Source organism: Capsicum annuum, chromosome 7 (assembly GCF_002878395.1).
Source record: "Capsicum annuum cultivar UCD-10X-F1 chromosome 7, UCD10Xv1.1, whole genome shotgun sequence".
NCBI classification, from domain to species: domain Eukaryota; kingdom Viridiplantae; phylum Streptophyta; class Magnoliopsida; order Solanales; family Solanaceae; genus Capsicum; species Capsicum annuum.
Genome location: NC_061117.1, coordinates 98,030,880 through 98,057,143, shown reverse-complemented (window position 1 = coordinate 98,057,143; position 26,264 = coordinate 98,030,880). Strand labels below are relative to the sequence as shown.

Genomic DNA, 26,264 nt, shown 5'->3' with positions numbered 1-26,264 from the left:
TACCTCATGAAATGTATAAACCAATCCATCAAAACAACACACCTAAGTCCACACTAATCCACCAAAGCCTCTATAAATCCGAAATCAACAAAATATTGGGACATGGCCCCCACAATAGCCAAAACCAAGTCTAAACAAAGTCTGAAACATAGAATATAAAGACGATAAAGGAATCCTTCCAAAGTATGGAAGCTCACCTTTTCAAGGTCAACTCACGAACCAACTCGAACACCTAATCACTGTGCAGAAAAAAAAAGTTTTGGTCCTTGTATCACATGGGGATATAGCGTCCGAAGATAGTTGGTGGTTGGAATGCTAGTATATAACTCAAGGATAGAGGAATAAAATAATGTCATCATTCAAAACTAAGTCAAATCATCATATGCAATCACATATATACACACACACATATATATAGTGTCGGGATAGGGAAGAAAACTTAGCATGCACTTTAAAAACTTTAACCTGCGCTATGTAACATAACCGTCATATAAAATGGCACCCACGGGTTATATGGTCACAGTTCTACCTCTAGATAGAAGGGCCTCAGTGCGTGTAGCCACACAAACCAAAGAATATCCATAACCATACATACCACTATGGGGGACTCGAATCTCCCAGCTTAATCAAGGTGACTTAAGCACCAATGTATACAATATGGGGGACTCGAACCTCCCATTTATGTAATCATTTAGGAGACTCAAACCTCCCGATCATATAGACACCCACATTGGCTAGCGCAATTTCCAGTGTTAATTCTTTGGACTCCACCTCACGACCCAGCTACACATCCCACTTTAAAGCCCAATTTAAAACATTTATCGCATATATACACAACCATTTATCCAATTACTTATAGAAGGAATCCCATTGGTATCGTCATACCAACCCCACTTGCAAGTGTACAACATGTCATAACCATTATCAAACAACTTTAGGACTCAAACCCATTGTCCAAACAAAGAAATCAATTCAATATAACAATTAGGGACTCAAACTTATTTAGCAAATTAAAATACTAAGGCTATAATTCAAATTAATCTATGGCCAAGAGGACTTTCAAAAAAACATTTACCGATCATCAATGTTCATAGGCCAATGCCTTAATTCAAAACACAAATCATGTGTGACAAGTTTCTTCTCATTGATATTTTCACAAACAGGGTGAAGGAATACCATTATTCAAAGCCAAAAACCATCAAGTTAGGGTTAACCATGACCCCTTAGTTTAAATTATAATTCCCAAGAACCCACATGTGAAAAACCATTATTAAAGCATGTAGAATCATAATTAGAAACATGAGAAAACAATACTCAACATTATGCATTCAAACCCTCAACCATGGCTTTCAAAACCACCATTAATAAATCATAAACAATGTTTAAAACACATGATTTTTGTGAACTAACAAGGAAGGAAGAGTCACATGCCTAAGTTACAAAGATTCATAGAGAGATTTTGATCCTTAAGCCTCTAGATGAACACCTTGAAGAAACCCTAGCCCAATCTTCTAGAGAGATTCTTAGAGAGTTCTTAGAGAGTGTTTCAATCTTATAAAGTGTAGAATGAAGTCCAAATAAGTGTTATAAGATGTGGGGTCTTAAGGGTTGGGGTAGGAATTGTCCAAAATACCCTCAACTTAAAGTTGTAAAAAAATGCATGTGGGTACGATTGGACACTTCAACTCATAACCACATCATACGAGTGGTACCCTCAACTTGTCACTTGATCAGAAAGTTGGACACCATATTCTATCCAATATACGACTCTCTTGCCTAACTCGTATCATCACCATATGACTAGTATCATCAAGTTTCACCCTAGGCAGATCATCAAAGACCAGACACTGGAAAATATACGATTTGGACCTTACCTATCGTCACTTGAACATACGACTCTATGAAGTCTTCTCGTATCTAGAACAGAACATGGTCAATATCACACTGACCAGTATACGACTAGGGTCCCTAGACCCATAACCACACCGTACAACTAGAATGGTGTGAGTCGTATAATGGTCAAAAAGTTCAACACTCTAGAATTGCAAGGGCCAAAGTTTGGGGTGTTTCATTGGAGTTTAGTAAAGTGTTGGTAAAATCCTATTAGGATAGGTCATATTATACTCCTTTGAGCAAGGAGGTTTCCACATATCCATGTCTTTTTTACCTTACAATATTTTGCTTTCTATTCAAAGTTATCTGTTCTTGGGATTGCTAGACCCTCGTACTATATCATATCCTCTGTGTTGTGAGTGACTGTAGTAATTCTTCATAAGTTCAAGTTTTGATTATGCATTGCACCTATATACGGATTGCTAAATATGTAATTCAACATGATAATACAACATGAAAAAGAGACAACAGTCATAACGGAGTCCTAATATGTGGGAAACCTAAACACACTACCTTCTCTAATTGCATTTTAAAGTATACTTGCATATACTCTAGTCTAGCCAAAAAGACCAAGTCCAATCAATATTGAAAGTGTAAGCAATATAATGTAAAAAGGAGGAGTAGGACAAGTTCTTTTTGATATACTTCCCAATTTGATCCTCCCATCACCCACATTTATGTACGCTCACTCTTCTATATTTTAAACTTTCTTCAGAGAAACTAGTGCTCTGATGTCAAGGTATGTGCACAAAATCTTAGTCTCACAAGACAATAACAATGAACCAAATTTGGTATCCTAAGTGAGAAAGACGATTTCAAACTTAGGTGACCAAATAGTTAGCTATAACCAATGTTGTCAAAAGCAAAAGCACAAAAAAAAAACAATAAGGCCCTTGGAGCTTTGTGCAAAGTGCACTTAAACCGTGGGCTTCACTAACAAAAAAAACACTATGAAGAAATATATATATATATATATATATATATATATATATATATATATATATATATTCATATAATATTTAGAGAATATATTAGACACATAAATAGTAAATATATATTTCTTATAATAAAATTAAGTTCAACAAATCATATATTGCTTATATATTCTACTTATAGTTACTAAAATAATATTCCGACATACCATCTTCCTTAGTAGGGTGATTCTCATTAGTATCACTAGATTTATATAGCTTTCAATCTTTTCTTTTTTGGGTTGATCATCTACATCTTTTATGTCAACAAGTAGAGCTCGGGAGCTTGAGGCATTAGTTTTAGAAACTCTCGACTACTTTTATTTTATTGTGTATGTCAATATATCCTCACTCCCCAAAGATATTGAAACATCTCCCCCAGTTAACTGAAAATCACCAAACACCAATTCGTCTTCTGCTTCCACATTAACACTCATCTTTCCAACCAACCAGTCATTATTAACACAAACTAGATCATTCAATCTTTGATGCTACAATCTATTTTTTTGGTATGAACTATTGCAATGATTATTTGAATGTTACTTAATTAGTATGACTTATTAACTATGTAAATAAATAGAACAAATAGGAAGTATACTACTACGAGTACGCATATGCTCAAACACACTCCAATTAGGCTCACATCCAGCAAAACTAGCTATTAGACCCAAAATTCTAATGGCTAATTTTTGAAGATTGGGGGATGAAGTACTATACAAATTTCACCATTAGTCTGTAAAAGGTGTTATATTGACAATCATCATTTTATAAATAATAAGTCTTACGTAAAGTTTTAAATGTAACCTAATAATTAAGAATTTAAAAACTGATATATTCACTTACCAGGATATTTTGTCGCTCTAAGTAATTTTGTAATTGTAAGGCCAAATTATTGTTCATCTTTAGTGTACAATGGTATCTCAGATATAGTCTTGTCTTGTAGTTCATTACTTGGAACCAATTTTTCAATACAAGCCAACAACCTATCTATTACTTCTTTACAATTTTCAATAGCTGAATTACAAATTTAGATAGTGTCCAGCTGTATGTAATAGATGGTTCATTTGGCATTCCCATCTTTCATCAATAATCTTAAAGATATCATTATACTTTGTAGGTTTTCATCCAAATACATTTGCAATAGCCTCCTTGGCTCTATTCATGGCTTTATAAATGTACCTCATGGCAGGTTTTTTCTCATTATTAGCTAATCTTAATACTTTAACGAGAGGCCCCATTATCTTCAAAATATTAGAAATTTAGTCCCAGAATCTTGGCATCAAGATGGTATAAGTTGCATTTTTTCCTTTAGTAACTTAGCCCATCTACTAATTACCTAAACATCTGAAGTAAATATTGGTTGTAGATTTCTCTTTTGACAATGAAACCTTTGCAAAGTTAGAAAATATCATGATCCAATGTTTCAGGTCATGATGGTACCTACTATAACCCACCAGTAGGTAAGCTAACTGTAGCCTGAACTACTAGTAATGAACTATCAAGAGAAATGAATGAAGATAGCGGAGTAAATATGATGAAAGACTAATACATATAAGACAGTACCAAAACCTGGTGGAATCAGTATAAGAGTTTTTAATACAATACAAGTACAAGGTCTAATACTGACTAAATATATAAATACAAACCATCTCTTAATGCAATATAGAGATCAGTATAAAATACAAGAGGGAGAATGGTAGTATTCCGAATGCCAAGACCTCACCTAAACCTTTGATCCATAACTGATCTGCATGACGTATACACAAATGGTGAGAACTTGTACTATGATCTGCAGGTTGTAGGAGTGTAGTATGAGTACCAAACATGTAGTACTCAGTAGACAACTGAGGACTGATCTCCATAGATAATCCAAATATAGATAACATATAATCAGGTATGTAAACTACAGCCAAATATTCGAGAAGCTAACATAATAAAACTAGGGAGGCAATAAGGATGAACTATCATATTCTAGCCATGCTCAAGCACTATACCGTATATCCTTGGTCAATATATAAATAAAGGATAGCATAAGGATATATATATATATATATATATATATATATATATATATATATAGTAGTATACAAGGCTAAATAATGGATATACAACATGAATAATGAAGGAAGAGAAGGACATACGATAATACTATATATATAGAGGTATATAGGACTAACTCAAAAGTAACAACCTGAGGTAGCCAACCTAACCCCTCTAGGGGATCCTAACCAAGTATGAAACTAATGTCAGCATAATTTGGGCTTATAGTCACAATGTCTAACCATGAGATAATTATCCATAATATAATAATTGTAAAGAAAGAAATGAATCGAAATCATACCTCCAGCCTCAGTATAAGTCCATAATCAGTCTGCCATAAACAAACCACAATAATGATGGTATAATAATTAGCTAGTCCAGACAAATAATACCTTAATCGGTCCCCATAAATCAGAAGGTTTAATCAACACATAACACACAACTGGCAGCATTCATAACTTATACCTATTCAACCCCCCATAAGGCTGATAGAGATAGGAACCAAATAATATGTTGGTGATAGATAACACATGGATGAATGAATACAAAGTAAATCCATGATACCATAATCGATCCAAATTCCATAATATAACCCAGTGTATACACCTCATCCAACTCGACAACTCTCAAAGGCAAGACCTATGGTGACCTCTCTTCTCTGAAACAATGGTTCACAAATGAAGGGTCCCCTAGGGAGTTCGGGAGTACCCGTATACACTAACCTAGTTATGATCTAATATTTTCAATAATCATCAACACCATTAATCTACTATGTCCATACCGGAGAGATGTACATATAATAAATGCACAAACTTGAACCATGACTAAAATGAGTGGAAGTCTGTAAATCCATTACCCGAGGTCAACTCTAGGAGTAAATCATCTTGATATAGTAAAAAGGATTGAAATTTCTCATGTTTGAAGTAAATAATAGTGATAGAACCATGGATTGGAACCTATCTCGATCAAATTTCTAAAATATAATTTTTAGTTCTAAACTCTCATAAATTATCCATTAAGGTGGTACAATTTCCATTATGAAAGAATCTATTTTAAAAGTATAAAGTGGGAATAAATCCCTTTTTAGTAAAATAGTAGTAAAACCAAAATTTTAGTTGGAATCGTACCACTATGTGAGCATGAAAGTACCATTATCTATGCTTGTCATCACCAGTATCCAAATAAAATAATCATAAGTATTTAAGTATCTATAGACTAAAACCACATCCTTTATAAATATTTAATCCTCACATGGAGTCCAACTGGTACCGTAACCATGACCTCGCGCCTAATAGTATATAATCAATATAAAGGTAATACTGTAATCTGAAAAATTATCATAATCAATTAAGTCTTGTATTAAACCCTATACTAACAGGTACATAGCATCAACTATAGTTAACATGCCTATAATCTAGGGTTATAGGCCTATTTCACTTAATGCACACTTCTTCTTAAAGGTTGAATCACCCTTCTACCCTCAATCTCATAAATTAGGCTAAGTCATGATATTCTACCCATAATCATATCCTATCACCCTACCTAACATGTAATATACATAATACACTATCTCGTGAAGAAAAGTAGACCAAAGCCTACCTCGATGCCAAACTATAAGTCCTTGAATTGTCCACAAATCGTCTTCCTTTTTTCCATGATCTTAAAATTCCATCATGTTATCAAACTAGTAATCTACACATCATTAGGAGCAAAACAAGATCCATATTGCTATATAAAGGGTCAGGTCAAAATTTGGGTCAAGAACGGCCTATGGGGCCCATAAACAAAATTCAAAATTGAATCCATCACTATGTCCCTCGAAGAACAAGGAATGTGTGCTCAAAATTTTATCACAAATGGTGCATAAATCAAGGCCTAAAATAGTCCCTAAGGTATAAGGATTTTATGACCTAATTTCTAAGAATTTGATAATGAAATGGGATGAAAACTGATGAAAAAAATAATAAGAAATAACCGAGTGTTAGTATAACTTACCTTAGCTTTAATGGATGATTCTTTACTTTATTCTCTTTTCAAGATCTCACGATGGTGTAAAAATGGTAAATAAAATAATGTAAAATCGGGTGAATAAAGTAGATTTAACATCCCTCAGGTGCCGGTAAAACAGCTATGTGTCTGCTTAAGTGACTATGCTTAAGCAATACAAGCCCATTAAAGTGGTCATGCACAAGGTCGCGAGTACCGCTAAAGCGTTGTCCGCTAAAGCGGTTCCTTACCGCTAAAGTAAACCTCAGCCAAATGTCCAAGGCCATTAAAGTGGTCCTTTGACCACTAAATCTGTCAAACTAGATATCAGGCACAAGATTTTGCTAAGTCCAAAATGAACTCCGATCGGGTGCTTGGGATTCATTCAAATTTCCGTGCCCACAAACAAACTATTCTATCATATCAAATTCGATATTCTGAACTCAATAGAATCATTAAAACTTTCATACGATATTATTTTAACTAAACATGAGGCCCACACCTATAGTTTCATATTTCATATAATCCACCTAATAGCCTAAAACGAGTTCGGAAGCCTCGGGATCAGAATCAAGGGTCTTTCTAGCCTAAAATCAAAGTTTCGGAGTTGATGGAGCTATTGAAATTTTCATCTAAGGTCATTTACTAGGATTTTTTATCTGAAGCTAAATCCTAAACAACGAAAGCTTCAAAATAGTGAAATGCACCTAAAACCCAAATGAACTGTCCAATGACTGAACTGATAATTTTGATAAGTCACAAATGACCTGTAGCCACAATGGGAAGGCTTAAGATGATAAAAGTGAATGTAAATCAAGGATATGACCTAGATGGTCATTATAGAAAACTCGCTGAAAATTGAGTAATCCCACATTTCACCAACTCTTTGCTTTTTGTGAAATCTCTCATCATATTTAAGACTCCTAAGTGACCATAAATGAAATGTACAAGGGCAATTGCTTTTTGGAGGAACTTCTTAATGATAGGAATCCTTACTATGTCTTCTAACAGAAGATCTATGCAATGAGTTGCACACTGTATCCAATATATATGTGGTCTCTTTATCTATAACAATTGACCTATAGAAAAAATGAGTAAATAGATACTTTAAACTTAAAATTTAGAAATCAAAATTTCAATCTATTTGAGTAAGTAAAATAGAAAACTTAGTTATTTAAACTAATAAATTCTTACCATTCAACTTATAATTACAGCTAGGGGTGGCAAAAGGGCGGATTGGATTGGATTGGATTTGGACGGGTTAAATATGGATCGACCAAAAATGATTTGGATTGCAATCCGCCCATATAAATATGGATTTGGTTAAATATGGATTGGGTAAAAAATGGTTTCAACCCACTTTAACTCCTAAGTCAAAAACTTAAAACTTCTATATCATATCAACTTGACTTTTTTTCCATTTCTTTTTTTTTTAAGTTTTTTTTTTTTAGCTTTTTTTTCTCTCTCTTCTATATGTAGCCTCTAGTTTTTTTTATTTCAATTTTTTGTCATTTCTTTTTCTTCTCTCTTCTATCTCTGCCCTCTGTTCCTCTTTCTTTTTTCATTTTTTTTCTTTTCCTTTTTAGTCTCGTTTTTTTCTATTTTTTATTTTTTTGTTTTTGCTTCTTTTTCATTATTTTCTTTTTTGGTTGTATTTTATGTTTTTCATTTTTTTGATTTTCGAAGAACATGGTTAAGTCGAATACAAATTATGGATGATGACTGAAATATCGTAACCACTCAGTATATTTATTTTCACCATCATTTTTTTCTTTTTCCTTTTCTCCTTTTTCATTTTTTTTAATTTTTTTTTGTATTTTTTTCTTCAATTCTTTCTTTACGCTTTTTTCCCTCTTCTATCTCTAACTTCTACCTCTCTTTCTATTTTCTTTCCTTTTTGGATTTTTGTATATTTTTGGTTTTCTTATTTTTTTTATGATAACGAAAATACCATAAGCACATATTGATTTATATTCGCCCAACATTTATAATTCAAGGGCTATGTGGATCCTCAGCCATATATATTTTAGTCTCAAGAAAATAAAATTAGTTCATCTACTTTTTTTTGTTTTGATCCGGTGTCCGATGCCTGTATTGGAGCCCCGACTGATTCGGATCGGGCATTGCAGGGCCCATTAAGGTGGCAGCGCTCCCAACAAAGTTTTCTCCATACCCTGAATCGAACCCTCGACCTCTGGTTAAGGGTGGAGTAGCCCCATCCACTGCACCATAACCCATGTTGATTTTAATTCATATACTTATTTGTATATAAATACAAATGATAAATTGCACATATTAACAACTAAACTATTCAAATATAAATAATAAATTTATTTGAAATATATAGTATGATACAAATAAATTTAAAGTGAAAAAAATATAAAATATAAAATGCAATGACAAAAAAAATGAGGAAAAGAATATAAAAAAATACGAAAAATGACAAAAATGACGAACCAAGAATGAAAAGGGGGGAAACGGCAATACAAAAAAAAAAGAATGTGAACAAAAAAGAAATAAAATTGAAAACAAAAAAATTGATGAAAAAAGAAGAAAGAAAGAAAGTTTAAGAAACGAATAAAAAATAAGTGAAAAAAATAAAAAAGAAATAGAATTAAAGGAAAAAAGAAATAAAAAATAGTAAATTAAAGGGAAAAAAGAAAAGAAAAAAATAAAAAGAAATGAAAGATGGAAAAAATAATAATAAAGAAGTGAGACTATGGATTATATCTAATTGATAAGAGATGTCATGAATTATATAGGCAAAATAGGATAATTAGAAGTTTATATTTACTAACCCACGTAGGTCTCAAGCCAATACGAATGATGAAATAAGAATGAGAAAGGGGAAAGCGAAAAAAAAAAGAATACAAAGAAAAAAGAAATAAAAGTAAAAATAAAAAAATAGATGAAAAAATGAGAAAGAAAAAAAAGAAATTATAAGGAATGAGTAAAAAAATAAAAAAGAAAAAGAAAAAAAGTAAATTAAAGGAAAAAAGAAAGAAAAAAATAGAAAAGAAAAGAAAAACTGAAATTTTAAGCATAGGTGGGTGATCTCTGTGTTTATATGGGTACCCATATTTTACCCATTTTGTCCATATTTGTATGAGCTTTTAAAATGAGTTGAAGTTCATATTTACCCATTTGAAATATGAGTGATCCAATTCACTAAATATGGGTTAAATAGACTCTTTTCACAAATATGGGCTGAAATTGCCACCCCTAATTGTAGCCATTATCACTTGTTACTTGAACCACATTCTGCTCACCAATGCACATCACATATATATCAAGAAGTTCACATAAAATCTCTCTAGTCTTCACAAATAAGGAAGCATCTATCGACTCTATAAATACCGTTCCATGTGGAGAATTCACCAAAACATTTATTAAAGGTCTTTGTTTTCTATCTGTCCATCCATCCTCCACAAAAAAAGTTCCACACTTCACCCATTCTTCTCTATGTTTGTTTACAATCTCATTGGTCAACTCAACCTCCTTCCTAAGCAACGAAACCCTTAATTCATGGTAGCTAAGAGGCTTTAAGTTTGGATCATACCTTCATATAGCCTCAACTGCTTCCTCAAAACTTTTTGAGCAAGCTACATTGAATGAGATTCCATTATCATAAAAGAAAGGTATTTTTTGAATTTTCATCTCTCTTGCTTCATTATTTCATGAGTATTTGATATTTATTTGCCTAAGTTCTCCTTGTTTTTACAGAAATACATCCATGGATTCCTTTCCTTGGACTAATTTCTTACTAGAGCCACTAGAAAGGCTTCATCCACCTCTTTTCTTATGAATGATCTCCTGGACTTCATCTTGTCCACCTACAGCGCCTTTATAATTGAACTCATCAAATTTAAAAAAAATCATTAGCATAGACTTTCTTAATTTTTTCTCCTCTATATAATATTTCAGTTCGTCTCAAACCTCCCATGGGCATTTTGTACATTTTGAAACATTCCTAAGATTTCCAATTAAATCTTGTTTTGACTGATTAATTTAGCATATGGTTGTTTTTTCGGAAAAATTACGTCACTCTTATAGTGTCATTAGGATCCTTCAAATAGTTATATTTCCAGTCAAGATTCCTTCATTTGCCTTTTGATCGATTGCCTTTTGACAAGTCCTCTTTCATTTCTAGTTCTACAAAAAAAATTTAAAAATACATAATGCCATAATGTAGTTATTATTTAAATATACAAGTTACAACTATCACAAAAAAGTGGACAGATCATTTGTTATGTTTTATACTGAAATAAAAAATAATATATATGGCATTTCGTGCAATAAATTGGCTAAACAATTATATACAATAAATATATACAAATAATCATCACTAGGGTCCATCACTATGGTCATATGACTTTTAAAATATAGTTTATCTTTGTTATTATCTTTTTGAGAAAAGGCATCTTTTCCCCCTGAACTTGTCCTCCCAATTCACTTTAGCACTTAAACTTAACTTCCGTTTATTTACCCCCTTAATATCTTTAAAGTGAATTAAAATTCCCCTTAACTACCAGCGTGTAAACAAGCGTCGTTAAGCGCGTTAAAGCTCATTTTTTGGTCTATTTAATTTCTTTTAAATATTTATTTAAAGGAAAAAATGCATAAATTTGTAAAAAGAAAAAAAAACACTAATATTATATTTAAAATATAATTAAAAAAATTTAAAAATACACCTTTTACTCTTTCTTCTCCAAAACATCAACAACACTCAAATTCCTCCATTAACAACCTCAAATCCATTCTCCACCAACACTCTTCTTCAATTTTTTTCATTTTCCTCCATTAACACCATCAAAAACAACCACAAAACACTAAATTAAAAATAAAATTCTCTATTAAACACCTTTTATTCTTTATTCTCCTAAACATTCAGAACACTCAAATTCCTCCATTAACAATCTCAAATCCATTCTTCATTAACACTCTTCTTCAATTTTTTTTTATTTTCCTCCATTAACACCATCAAAGAACAATCACAAAACACTAAATTATAAATAAAATTCTCTACTAAACACCTTTTATTCTTTATTCTCCAAAACATCCACAACACTCAAATTCTTCCATTAACAACCTCAAAGTCATTCTATATTAACACTCTTCTTCAATTTTTTTCATTTTCCTACATTAACACCATCAAAGAACAACCACAAAATACACTAAATTAAAGAAAAAAATCATCAAACACCATTTTTGTGGTTGAAAAAAATGGAGGTATTTTTGTGTTAACAAGAAAGGAGGGAGGGAGGGGGGTTGAGCGATTGGAATTGCTGGGGAGGGGTTGCGGGGGAGAAGGGGGAGGGGAGGGGGGCTGGAAGAGGACGGGGGAGCGGGGGAGAAAGAAGAAAGAAAGGTTGGGGGGGCTGAAGAAAAAAGAAAAGGGGAGGGGGCACTTTTATTTAAAATATATATATATATATATATATATATATTAAAAAGAAAAACATAAAAATAATATGTGTGAAATTACTTTTAAAAAGAAAAATTATAAATTTTTACGTGGCAATAACATGGTGCTGGGGTGGCGCTGAGGTGTGGAGAGTGTAACAAACTCTCCGTTATGAGAGTGATAATATATATTAAGGGGTGAAACTAATACACTTTAAAGATGTTAAGGGGATAAATAAACGAAAGTTAAGTTTAAGTGCTAAAGTGAGTTGGGAGGACAAGTTCAGCGGGGAAAATGTCTTTTCTCTATCTTTTTTCTAATAGTTGTTGCTTATACATTGATCATCAGACAATGAGTCATGAAACAAAGACAAGTTTTCCATACTTTTATTTATTTCTAATTTTTGTACAAAGATAAAAAGAGTTAAATATTGCATTTTCTGAATTCTGTCGAGTCTGTATCATAAAATTATAAAGAAACAAGTAGAAAGAAAGAAACAAAGTAAGAAAAACAAAGAACAGGTTAAGAGAAAGAAGCTAACGTGTATAAATACTTGTTTTGCCTGTTAATTGCTTAAGATTTTTTCAGATTTAATTAGTTATGCTCGACAATATTTGTGTTGCAGTGCTTCGCCTCTTCTGGAGTTTGACATTCTTATAAGCCAAATATTTTCTTGAATTTTTTTACCATTCAATGATCTTTTTTGATATATTTACTTTTTTTGGGACTCTATTTTTTTAAATTAAGTTTAGGGAATAGAACCGACACCTAATAATAATTTTAAAAAAAAATTGAATCTGATTTTAACTTCATTTTATAAAAAATTTAGCCCCACTGACATTGGCGTCACTTTAGGTCATGAGAAGTGCCAGTCTTCTCTTGCACCTTGCTTTTGCGCTTAGGCGCGCCTTAAGCACATCTGGTTAGAACATCGTGATAATAACCCTAGCCTATTTCCACTTGTGTATATAAATTTCATCTTTAAAATTTTGAATTCTTAATTAGAAGTGACTAAATTATGTTGTTCAATAGTAAGTTGCATATCTACAACAAACAAAAGTTTATAATGAAGGTAGCAATAGTAAATATTAAGAATATACTTAAAATATTAGTCCAAAATGAGAACTTTATTGCGCAATGTCAGTATATTTGAAAATTTAGAACAATTATTTAAGCAGGAATTATAGGAAAAATATTAGTGGATGCTCAAAGATGTTAGCAGCTTTGTTAGTATGTTATATATGAAATATCATAGTGATTTTTCTTTTAGTGCTAGTTTTGAGTTGGAGAAATTATCCGCAAATGTGTGAGTTAGCAATAGAATTATGTAGGAATGAATTTAAACAACCACTTGAAACTAGCCACAAGATGTGGTTTGCTTTTATATTCCAAAAAATAAAAATATATAAAATTTGTTGGGTTCAAAATCGAGACAACGTTATGCGGAAGCTATGTTGCAAACTATGAGACGATAAATAAGATGACAACGAAAAATAATACTAAAAACATTATTTTATTATATTATTTAGCCAATTGGCCTACATATAAAACCTAATATTAAAAATAATATTAAAAAGCATAAAACTAATGAGAGAGAAAATCTTTCCCTAAACGAAACTCTTAAAAGACTACATTGTGGATGTTATTGTGTTATGGTATGAGAACGGGGTCTTCTATTTATAGATGTCCAAAACCTTTCCTCCAAGAAAGAAGTTAGCCAAATATGAAAAAGAATTATATTTTTTCTTTCAGGAAAAGTAAAAGTAATTATGGTAACTTTTATTTTCCTTCTAAGAAAAAGTAAAACTTAAATATAGTAAGAAAATTAGGGCAAAAATCCTAACAAATCTCCCCTTTTTGGCTTGATTTTCTTCAAAATATTCTTGATCCTCCTTCTTCTTGTGCATGATCTTCATTCTTCATATATCACTATTGCTTACCATGATTAAAAATTAATATGGGTTTAAATTGGAGCCCTATGCATTAAAAATAGAAGCACGGGTTGATAAGATTGAAAGTGAAGCCTTGTGCAATGAAAGTGAGCACAGGTTAAGAGTGAAGTTCATGTGTTAAAAATAAATGCACGAGTTAAAAGGAGCCAAGAGTTTAAGAAAGTATGGATTGAAAATTGAAGCCCATAAACATGGGTTGAAAATTGATTTTGGTTTTAAAGATGGATAAGCAGCAGGATTATTGAAATTTTGTTTCAAATTTTTTCTCCAGATATAGTTTGACAAAAATCTTCATTATCATCCAAATTGTTGCAACTTGATTTTGAAACCGCTTTGAAGCTGTTTAATCTCGTCTCACCACACCATTGGACCAGTGATCCGTAAGCTCTGATACCACTTGTTGGGTTCGAAATCAAGAGGGCGTTATGCGGAAGCTATTAGTTGCAAACTATGAGACGATAAATAAGATGACAATGAAAAACAATACTAAAAACGTAAATTTATTATATGATTTGGTCAAATAAAACCTAATATTAAAAATAATATTAAAAGGCATAAAACTAATGAGAGAGAAAATCTCCCCCTAAACGAAACTCTTAAAAGACTACATTGTGGATGTTATTGTGTTATGGTATAAGAAGGGGGTCTTCTATTTATAGATGTGCAAAACCTTTCCTCCAAGAAAGAGGTTAGCCAAATATGGAAAAGAAATATATTTTTTCTTTCAGGAAAAGTAAAAGTAATTATGGTAACTTTTATTTTCCTTCTAAGAAAAAGTAAAACTTAAATGTAGTAAGAAAATCAGGGCAAAAACTCTAACAAAATTAACAGAAGATGAAAGGGGAAATTATTTTTTTCATAGCCACCAAAAAGAGTAGACCGAGTTGGCTATTAACATAATTGAAAAGAATTCTAAAGCAAATAAAATTATAATCATAATTTATTTCAACTGAAAATTCAATCTAACCTTCAACATCCATGAAATTCAACCACAAAAATAAAAAAATTTTAAAAAAAACTAATAAGACAAAGAAGGGAGAAATAGAGGAAAGAAAAAACTGAAACAACACCATCAGATTTAAAATGAAGAAGAAGAAGGATAATCGTAGAAGAAAGAACACATACCTAAAGCAAGAAGAGATAAGGTCAAAGTATTTAATATGTAGATGTTGGTAGGCATTTGACCATGACAATGTTTTTACTTTTTTAAAAAAAAAAGAAAATTATTTTAGTGAAAAAGGTGAAAAATAGTAGTGTTTGGCCATAAGAATTATTTCACTTTAGCGAAAATAATTTTTGTTGCTCCTATTTCTTTTATAAAATTTTAAAAACAACTCTAATATATATTCATGACCAAACACAATACCAACTCCAACTTCCACTTCAAAAAATTATTATTTTCATGATCAAACAAGGCTTGAAAGGAAGATGAAACACACCAGACTTACTATTCAATTTACACATAATGGTGTGAATAAATCATTTAAAGACACATAAAAAGATATAACTAAATAACAAAAATGCCCTCATTTAATGAGGTTAAATGGGGTTTCAGTTAAAAGTGACAAAAGAGTTTGAAAATAAGATGTAGATGACTCAAGTTTTAATAATTGAGTGTAGGTGATAAGTACTTTATTATGGATTAAAAAAGTTGAAGAGGTTTGAGAATATCCCACAAGTTTTTTAATTTATACTTTGATCCAATGTAAAACCTAACATAACTAGAAAATGAGGAGAAAATGTGTGTTTCTTTCTCTTCTCATTTATTATTATTTTGTCTCTCTTTGCAATTTTTGTTGTTCATTATTGTTGTTGCTTTGTTCATCATATTCTAATTCATTATCATTATATTCTTTTTCATTATTATCATCTTCTTCTTCTTATTGACCATTATTGTTGTTGTTACCACTACTAGTGCTACTTGACTAGTTTTTTAGGTTAAATTTTGTTTTGTATATCACTTTGGCATTACTTCATAGGTGATTTTGAAAAGTAAAATTATGATTTTTAGTTAAATTTCTAATTTGGGTATACTGCTACAGCTATTTTTTCAATAATGGATAGAACCCGAACATGAATCTAACATATGAGTCATTTGTTGCAGCAAATGACTCATCTATTATGATACATGAGTCATCTGTTGCAGCGGAAGACTCATATGTTGGACTCACATTGCACGTTCTTTAGTGTTGTAACTTAAATCAAATATATAGGTCATCTATTTCAACAGACAAGTTATCTATTGCCACAGAAAAGTTATTTATTACAACAGATTACTCACCTATTGCAATAGAACCTGAAGTTGATTCCAACAGATGAGTCATCTGTTGTAATAGGTGATTAATCTGTTGCAACAGATGACTCACCTGTTGGTAGTCATATTACATAACTATAGAACCTAAATCTGATTCCAATAGATGAGTCATTTGTTACAACAGGTGAGTTATCTATTGTAACAGATTAGTGATCTGGTGCATTAGGTTAGTGATAGTCGCAACAAGTCACTCATATGTTGGAATCAATTTCAAAAGCTCTGTAGTACTGTAACATCTATCCCAATAGGTGAATCATCTATTATAACAAATAAGTCACCTATTTCAACAGATGACTCATCGATTGGAATCAAGTTCAGGTTCTTTAGTACCGTAACATAAATCTCAATAGGTGAGTCATTTGTTGCAACAAATCACTCACTTGTTACAACAGATTATTCACCCGTTACAACAGATTACTCATCCGTTGGGGTTCATATTGTAGTACTATACAATCATTATTAATTTTATTATTATGTCATTATTAACTTTTTTAACAAATATCTTTATTTAGGTACCACTAATGGAGGGATTAATAACAATAGGGGTGGATTGTTATAGTGAACGAATCGAGAAGAACAATCGATTTGTTTGGCATTGGAAGAAGGGTAAAATGCTAGGGACGATAGTTATGATAATCCAAAGTGATGTTTCATATGATGATTTTGTGAACTTAATCATTAGTTATCATGGATTGAATTGCTAACCGAAATAACGTTTCATCAGCTACATGCATAACTCCTTTGAAAACCAGAGGTTACTACATTTCAAGATAATTAATCAGGTTCACTTTTATGCTTATCTGATTGATTCAGCTAGGCAGGTGTTTAAGGTGTACGTGGTTGAATAATAGAGAGAGAATGAGAATCAAAATATAGATAAGAACAACAAGACATGTTTGATGATAAGTTGGATGACCTGGACATGAATATTATAGATGATGATCAAATACCTACGCCTGTTATTGTAAGCAATACGGTGACCAGTTCTTCTCAATCAACACAGTCGAGCAATCATCAAAATGACGAGACTTGTTTTTACAAGGGAATATCATTCAAGAATAAGATAGAACATGCAACTTCATTGCTTATTTCTTGCTTGAAAAATTATTTCAAACTAAAGAAGATGATTAATTCGAGCAAAGTCATTTATTTTAGATGTTCTAATCCAGACTACAAGTGGAGGTTGAGGGCTATAAAATACTTAAGTTCTGACAGATTCTTCATTAATGTTTATGAAAAGTATCACACATGTATCTCGGAGCATATTATGAGCCATAATCCTTATACCACAGTAAAGGTCCTTGATAAATATTTCTAAAATAGATTCCCCAATGGCAAACGCCCTTCTATAGGTGATATGACCAATCAACTCCTTACAGAATTAGGTGTTATGATTAGTTATTGGAAGATATATATGGTCATGGGGGTTGCCAAGGACTTAGTTAGGGGGACACATGAGCGCGGGTATGCAGTCCTCCATGCCTACCGTTACATACTTGAGTCCACAAATCCAAAAGTAAGACGACGTTGCATGTTGATAAAAATGAAAGGTTCAAGTACTTTTTTGTATCGTATGATTCTTATATTCTTGGTTTTCAACAATTGAGAAAATTCATAGCCATCGACAGAACTTTTTTAAAGAACAAGTATAGAGGAGTTTTGCTATCTGCAGTGGCACAGGATGCGGATAATCACATCTTTCCTGTCGTTTTTTGTGTAGCGGACAAGGAATGTGATGCCTTGTATGGATATTTTTTTGAACAAATACAAAGCTGTGTTGCAGATACTGAATATTTGTGTACTATTTTAGATAGCCATCCGAGTAATCAAAAGAGGGGTTCAATTTTCTACATTTCAGCTCACTTTGGTTGTTGCATGTGGCATCTTGGAGAAAATATTCGAAACAACTTTCAAAATGAAAGGGTTGTGTATCTTTTGATAGAACAGCTAAAGCATCTATCATAGCTAAGTTCTTTTACCATTTCAATCAAATAAGGGATATGTCACCCAAGACAACACAACATCTCTAATGTGTCGATTTCAAGAAATGGAGCCGGGTATTTTATCTGATAAATAAGTACATTATTATAAATTTAATGTCTTGTTTGAGTTACAAAATTGTAATGCTGCATGATGTAGTACTAAGTGATTTTTTTGTATAAGTATAATATCGTGATGTCAAACATAGTTGAATTAGTGAATTCATTGTTTGGTGTTGAAAGAGAATATTCCATTATGACGTTATTTCATGAAATAAATAAAAAGTATGCTAAATTATTTCACAGAAGACATATGCAGTTCCCGAACATAAGAAACAGACTTGTTCTAGAAGCAAAAAAACAAATATCAACGAACATCAGTTTGGGGATTATGTTATTTACTCATTAAATAGTAGATTACAAGTTCAATATCGACAGTCATGGTAATGTTGCCATGGTCGATCTTCAAACAATATCTTGTACATGTAGAGTTTTTTACTTGAACACAATACCCTATCCACATGCTATGAAAGCGTCGAGCCTAATATAGTGCATAATATGGAACTCAAATTTATGAGTACTCGACTCCATATTATTTTGTGGAAAGATATATAATAGCATATAGTAAGAATATTAATCTGGTACCTCCTGAAGAATCTTGGGTTGTTTCTGTAGAGATTTTGGAGAGATTAATACCCCCTTCATATATTGACCCAAACACTATCAAACCTGGAAGAAGGCGATATAAGAGGAGGCATGGTGTTGGAGAATTATTTCCATCAATAAAAAATAAGAGCTTCATATGTAAGAACGCAGGCAACAAAAGAACTGCATGCCCAGATCGTAATACACCATGATTGTTGTAATAGCAAACTTGTGTTGTTGTTTGTGATGGACTTTGATAATTTTAACTCATTATTGGAAATATAAATGTAATTATTTATTATATAAAGTATGTTTTTATTAACTTGTGCATCAATAAAAAAATTAACAGGAACTAAATACAACAGAGTGTAAAATATTTTCAGCAAATTACCCATCTGTTTCAACAGATAGACATTTGCAGGAAGAACACAATACAGTTCATCAAACTGGAATGAGTTTAACCAACAGATGACCAATTACAACAGATGGGTAATCTATTGGAAGAACTCAAAACCCTTGCTACTGGTGTGTGTTCTTCTAATAGATGGTCCATCTATTGCAACAGATCTGTTGAAAGAACATAATACAGTTCATCAAATTAGATTGTGTTCATTTAACAGATGACTAATATATTGCGGCAGATGGGTCATATGTTGGAAGAACACGATACATTTCTTGCCACTATTTTGTCTTCTTTCAATAGATGACTAATCTATTTCAACAGATGGTCCATCTGTTGGAAGAACTCAAAACTCTTTTCATTGCTCTAGATTCAAAATTGTGCCAAACTCTCAAACCTTACCTCCAACCCTCAACATGTTAAGAAGAAAATTGACAAAATGAAAATTAAATAAGAAATAAAGTCAAAGTCGGCCAAACATAGATTTTTTCATTCATTACATACAAAAATACGAAACAAAATAGAACAAAACATAAATTAGGTTTAGGTAGATCCAATATAAATAAAATAGAATACATATCCTAAAAAGAAAAAACATAACCTAATTATTATTATTATTATTATTATTACAACTATTATTATTATTATTATTGTCAACCGACCAATCGTCAACCGACAACAATAGGGCCCTCCTCAGCCTTCGAATCTCATAAAGCGGCCTTGCTCTCATGGCGCGCAACTCCCACTAGAGTTCATGAATATGCCTTTCAAGTTCTCGCACGGTGTTGTGCAAAATTGCCATTTTCCAATCTGGATCAATCATATCTAGAACACGCATACATTAACCAAAAACTTAAAACACTAAAGAAAAAAATCTGAATATAATGTAACATATACTACCAACTGGTAGTTTTACAAAAAAAAATACATCAACGGATGAAAAAGGAATCTACTCTTTGAAGAGAAGTAGTTGAAGATGTAATGGTGTTTTTATGAAAGACAAGATGCAAGAAATAAATAAAGTAGAGTAGACTGAACGAGTAAGGAGAGACCTATTTATTGAATTTGAATGTGTTAGGCAAAAAGTCACGACTGTTCACCTCCTTTTTATTAATTACATGCCTTAATTAAATCAAACTAGTGAATTTTTAATTATTTAAATTAAAAAAATAAATTTAAATACAAAAAGGTGAAAAGCCATGACTTTTTGTCTTTTTAATAGTAACATTAGTTATTAAAATTAAATAACTATTTTCTTATGATTTTAAATTTTGTTCTATTTTTTTACGGTTTTAAATTGTGTTTATCATTTTTTTCCTTATTATTTATTTACAAATAATTTTTATTTATTAAACAATCAAAAATTCATGGCTTTTCACATTTTTAATAACCATTTTCTTTATTAAATAACTATTTTTATTGAGTTCTTCCAACAGATGATCCATTTGTTGCAACAGATGATCCATCTATTGCAACAGATTGCCCATCTATTACAACAGATGGCCCATCTATTACAACAAATTACCAATCTATTGCAACAGATGGGTCATCTGTTGAAAGAAATCAAGATAGACTGTCTATTGGTTTAATTTCTTCCATTAGGTGACCCATCTATTACTACATATGGGTCATTCGTTGGAAGAGATGTTTTGATTTCTTTCAACAGTTGATTCATCAGTTGAAATAGATGGAAAATCTATTAGAAGACCTATTTTAAAATCTTTCACCATATGTTCCACCTGTTGCAGCACCAACACCACCATCAGAAGAAAAAATAAAGGTTTTTAAGATAGTTACCCTTTGAGCCTCTATAGTTTTGTACACTATTTCATGATGGGAATAAAAGATAAAACACTATTTTGTTTTTATCATTAATGGGGTAGGAAGAATATGGTGCGTGCAGATGGATAGATCCACTTTCATATGTGGGAGGTATGCATTACTGATTAGGTTATTGTGACAATACACATAAAGTACATTGATTTTGTGAATGTTGATTTTTTACCAATTAGGCATTGATCATTCAAACCATATCCTGCATTTTATAGTTATGTTTGCTAGGTGCGAACTAATAAGGCTGAGGAACCAAGAAGATGGTGTTGATACCCTGTTATAATTTAATGACAGTTTTGCTCATGTGTATGTGTTATGTTTGGAGAAGCGATCAAGATTTGATAGTTGTGTAGTAATTCAATAGTGATTGGGCTAGTTTTAATAGTGAAATGGAGTTTGAGAAGGCCTTTGACGCCTCTCACTCAGCAAACAAGAATGGAAATCCAGTAGAAATTACCCTGGTTTAAATTTATATAAATGGGTTGCTCGGGGAGATGATTATAGAGCAAAAGGTGGTTGGAAGAGTATCTGCGAGAGAGGGGGGAGCTACTGAAGACTATATTATCTCAAACCTTATTAGGAAAGAAACAAAGGGATTGAAAGTAACTTGTAGCAATTCTGGAATGAAATTGACATGAAAAATAGAAATTTGAATGAGCTGCAAATATGAAAGTGTATTCAAAAATGAAAATCCATCAATCGTTGATGAAAAGAAAAATGGTAAAGTGGATTGGAGTTGTATGCTTTTCTAGGTAACTACATCTAGCTAGCAAGTCCTGAATGATCACCTTCAAATAAAGAAACACAACTCCAAGGAAGCCATTTTGCGGGCACCGAGAAAGGGGAAGATGTACAGTAAAAAATGAAACTAGCAATAGAACTACTAAAGTTAAAATAAGTGGTCAAGCCAAGGTGCCAATTTCATAAGTTAAACTTGCATCCTATGCCTTCTGTTTGTGGTTCTGATCAAGTCAATAGCAGTGGAAACAAAAAGGCATGGGATTTCTATGTAACTTTAAACCCTTATATTTCATTGCTATTGACTTGACCAGAACCACAAAAGCGAATGGATAGGATGCAAGTTAACTTTAGAAATTGCCACCTTTACTTGATTCCTTATTTTAACTTCATCAGTTCTGTCATAAATTTCATTCCTAATTGTTCATCTTCCCATCCTTCGGTGCTCACAAAGAAGCTTCCTTGGACTTAGGAATCTATTAACTTAGAGGTTATCATTCAGACCACACTCACTAGTCACAATTCCTGTCAAGGTGCACAACTCCAATCCACTTTAAGATTTTTAGTTTTAATGAGTGATGAATTTTTATTTTTTAATACACTTTTATTTTTGTAGCTCATTCAGATTTTCATCTTTTATGTCAATTTCATTGACCAGATTCCTACAAGTTCCTTGTTGCCCTGTGTTTCTTTTATTTAATAAGGTTTAAGTTTAGATAGAGTTCAGCAGCTTCCCCCTCTCACGCGGATATTATTCCAAGCACCTTCTACTCTATGATCATCTCTGTGAGCAACCCATCCATATAAATTTGGACCATGATAATTTCTATGGGATTTCCATTCTTGTTTGTTGTAGTAAGAGGATTCGGAGGCCTTTCAAAAGTCTATTGAACCCTTAAACCCAATCCTATCACTATTGAATCTTTACACTGCTACAAATATTTATCTTTTCTTTAAACTACACACATAAACATTAGCAAAAAACATCATTAAACTATAATAGGGTTTTGACACCACCTTTTAGGTCTCTTAGCCTTATTAGTTTGGACCTATCAAACTTAATTGTAAAATGCAAGATCTTGTTTGAATGATCAATGCTTAATTGGTAAAAAATAACATTCACAAAATTATTATACCTTATATGTGTTGTTACGATAATGTGAATAGTAATACATATCTTCCACATATGAAGTGGTTCCATCTGCGAGCAGCTTATTCCTACGAACCCATCTACTTATTCCTACGAACCCATCTTTACTCTAGTTATTTATGTTGGTCGGTCAAAAATCCACTTTTACTTTCTTTTCCTTTGGGGAGACATATTTTATCTACAAATAAGATAAAAACAGAAAAGAATATATTACAATTGATGTCTGCATAATTTACAATCTGTTTGAACAAATGATCCATCTATTGCAACAGATGACCCATTTGTTCCAAAACATCAACAAGGGTTATAAGTTCTACCAACAGATGACCAATCTATTACAACAGATGGTCCATCTGTTGGAAGAACGCAATCCAGGTTGTGATTTTTTCCAATAGATGACCAATTTATTTTTAAAAATGAAGTATCTGTTGCAAGAACTCAGGGGTCATGACTCTTTTTTTATTATTTCATAAGAAAATGATTCATAAATAAATATGATATGGCTAATGGGTAAATAAATAAAAATAATAGATGTGAATACATAATTTAAATAACTAATGTAAAAATACAATTTTCATCAAAGAAAACATAAAAAATTTCTTGAAAATGAAACAGGCAAAGAAGAAGACAAGAAGACAAAAATAGTGGAGAGCCCTAAAATAGTATACCATACCTGCCATGTCAAAAACAATGGGATCAAAACACCGAAAAGGGGTGGAGACAAATGTTTGAGTTGAAAAAGAGAAAAGATATAGATTGGTTTGGTAATGAGATCCAAATCCTCAGGTGAAAAAAGGAGAAAAAAAAAAGAAAAAAGAGACGGTTAGGGATTACCCTAAAAAAAGGAGAGAGAGGGGGGGAGAGAAAAGAGAGAGGAGTAAAATATTTTATGGTTGAGGGGAGAGAATATATTTATAGAATTCTCGAGATGAGTGTAAATATTTATTTTTGGTGGTGAATGTTTTGAGAAGAAAAAGGAGACGATCAATAGTATTTATGATAAACATTGAAAAGACAAGATAAGACAATACAATACCAGGGGGATTTTTGAGTTATCCTAAAAATATTGGACCTCTTTAGTATTTTATCTTTTTTTATTTTGGATAGAAAAATATTTTAAAATAAAAAATATCTTCTAACAGATAGTTTATCTGTTGCAACAAATGAACATATTTATTTGATAATTACCAACAGATAAGTGATCTATTGCAACAGATGACAATATTTGTTAGAAATAATAAAAAAGATATGTTCATCTGTTGCAACAAATGACTATATCTATTGAAAATTACCAAATAGATATAATCATCTGTTGCACAGATGTCTATAATTGTTTGATAATTTTCAACAGATGTGTCATCTGTTGCAACATGTTAGTCCTTTATTTATTCAAATAAAGCCATTATTTATAATAACTAAATTAATCTAGATAGAATTAAATGTGAGTTGATATGATCAATAATAATTTTAATTAATCTCACCGCACTTACATGATCAACTATTCTGTTCGTTCTAACTAGAGCCATCAATTGATTAATTTGAGTTGAAATAATTCAAATTAAGTTATTATTTGTAATAACTAAATTCATTTAGCTAGAGTTAAAGGTGAGTTGATAAGATCAATTACAATTTCAATTGATCTCATTGCAATTACGTGATCAACTATTGTGTTCATCCTGACTAGAGTCACCAATTGATCAATTTGAGTTGAAATGATTCAAATCAGTCCATTATTTATAATAACTAAATTAATTTAGATAGATTTAAAGGTGAATTGACAAGATCAATTACAATTTCAATTGATCTCATAGCAATTATATGATATGCTATTATGTTCGTCCTGACTAGGGTCATCAATTGACTAATTTGAGTTGAAATAATTCAAATAAAGCCATTATTTGTAATAACTAAATTAATATAGCTATAGTTAAAGGTGATTTAATAATATTAATTACAATTATAATTGATTTCATTGCAATTACATGGTCAACTATTGTATAATGTATTACAACAGATTCAACGTATTGCAACAGATGATTCATCTATTGGAAATTATCAAATAGATATACTCATCTATTGCCATAGATGACTCATCCATTAAAACAAATGATTTTATCTGTTTGATCATTTCCATTATATTATTCATATGTTGCAACAGATACTTATCTGTTGCAATGGATTATTTTAACCCTTTGATCATTTTCAATAAATTATTCACTTGTTGCCACAAATGAGTAATATGCTGGAACATATGTTTTTATTTGTTGTAATTAATATTAAATTATTATTAAATTAATATTAAATTCATTAAAATTCCAATTAAACTTAATTACTGAAAATTAATTTTAGTGAGATTAATTTTATTTATTATCAAATAGTTAAAATTTATCTTCTTTAAAAAAATTAATTAAGATCAATTCGGACCAAATTAATATTTTCACAACATGTCACTCTTTTCTAAAATACAAATCTAACCATAATTAATGCGTAATAAAAATAAAATGGGTCAATCATTTTTCAAACCATTTTATCTAGTTGCAGAAAAAACATCATTTCATTTTATCATTTCAAATTGCCAGTTCTCTCTCTTCTCTTTCTCTTAATAATACATATAACAACTACTCAACAGATTGCCCAACCCTTCATAACAGATTAAATTTTTTCCCATTTCTAACTACATAGTTGTTATTTTTGACATCCTTCTTACTTGTATCCATCATTTTCTCTCTCTTCACAGGTAACAGAGTTTAAGAAGAGTTCTATATTTATTATTTTTTAAAAAAATTAGGGCTTTTTAGTTAATTATGAAAAAAGACTTTTAGTTGTATTATCTTTGAAAATGGTTTAACAATTTTGGGTTTTGATGTTAAAAAATATAGAAAGAACCCGAGAAAATTCTAGTTTTTATCACAGTATTCTGTTCTCTATCATGTTGTTATTGGATGGTGGTTGTGGTATT

The 26,264-nt window shown here is 31.4% G+C and overlaps 1 long non-coding RNA gene across 1 annotated transcript; it reads right to left on the bottom strand.

The window, feature by feature from the left end:
* Positions 1 to 20,053: 20,053 nt before the first annotated feature.
* Positions 20,054 to 24,161, bottom strand: LOC124885595. Its single transcript, XR_007042839.1, has 2 exons — positions 23,979 to 24,161; positions 20,054 to 20,409 (listed from the first exon to the last, which is right to left on the bottom strand). It is a non-coding gene; the product is annotated as an uncharacterized LOC124885595 (long non-coding RNA).
* Between the last annotated feature and the right edge of the window lie 2,103 nt (positions 24,162 to 26,264).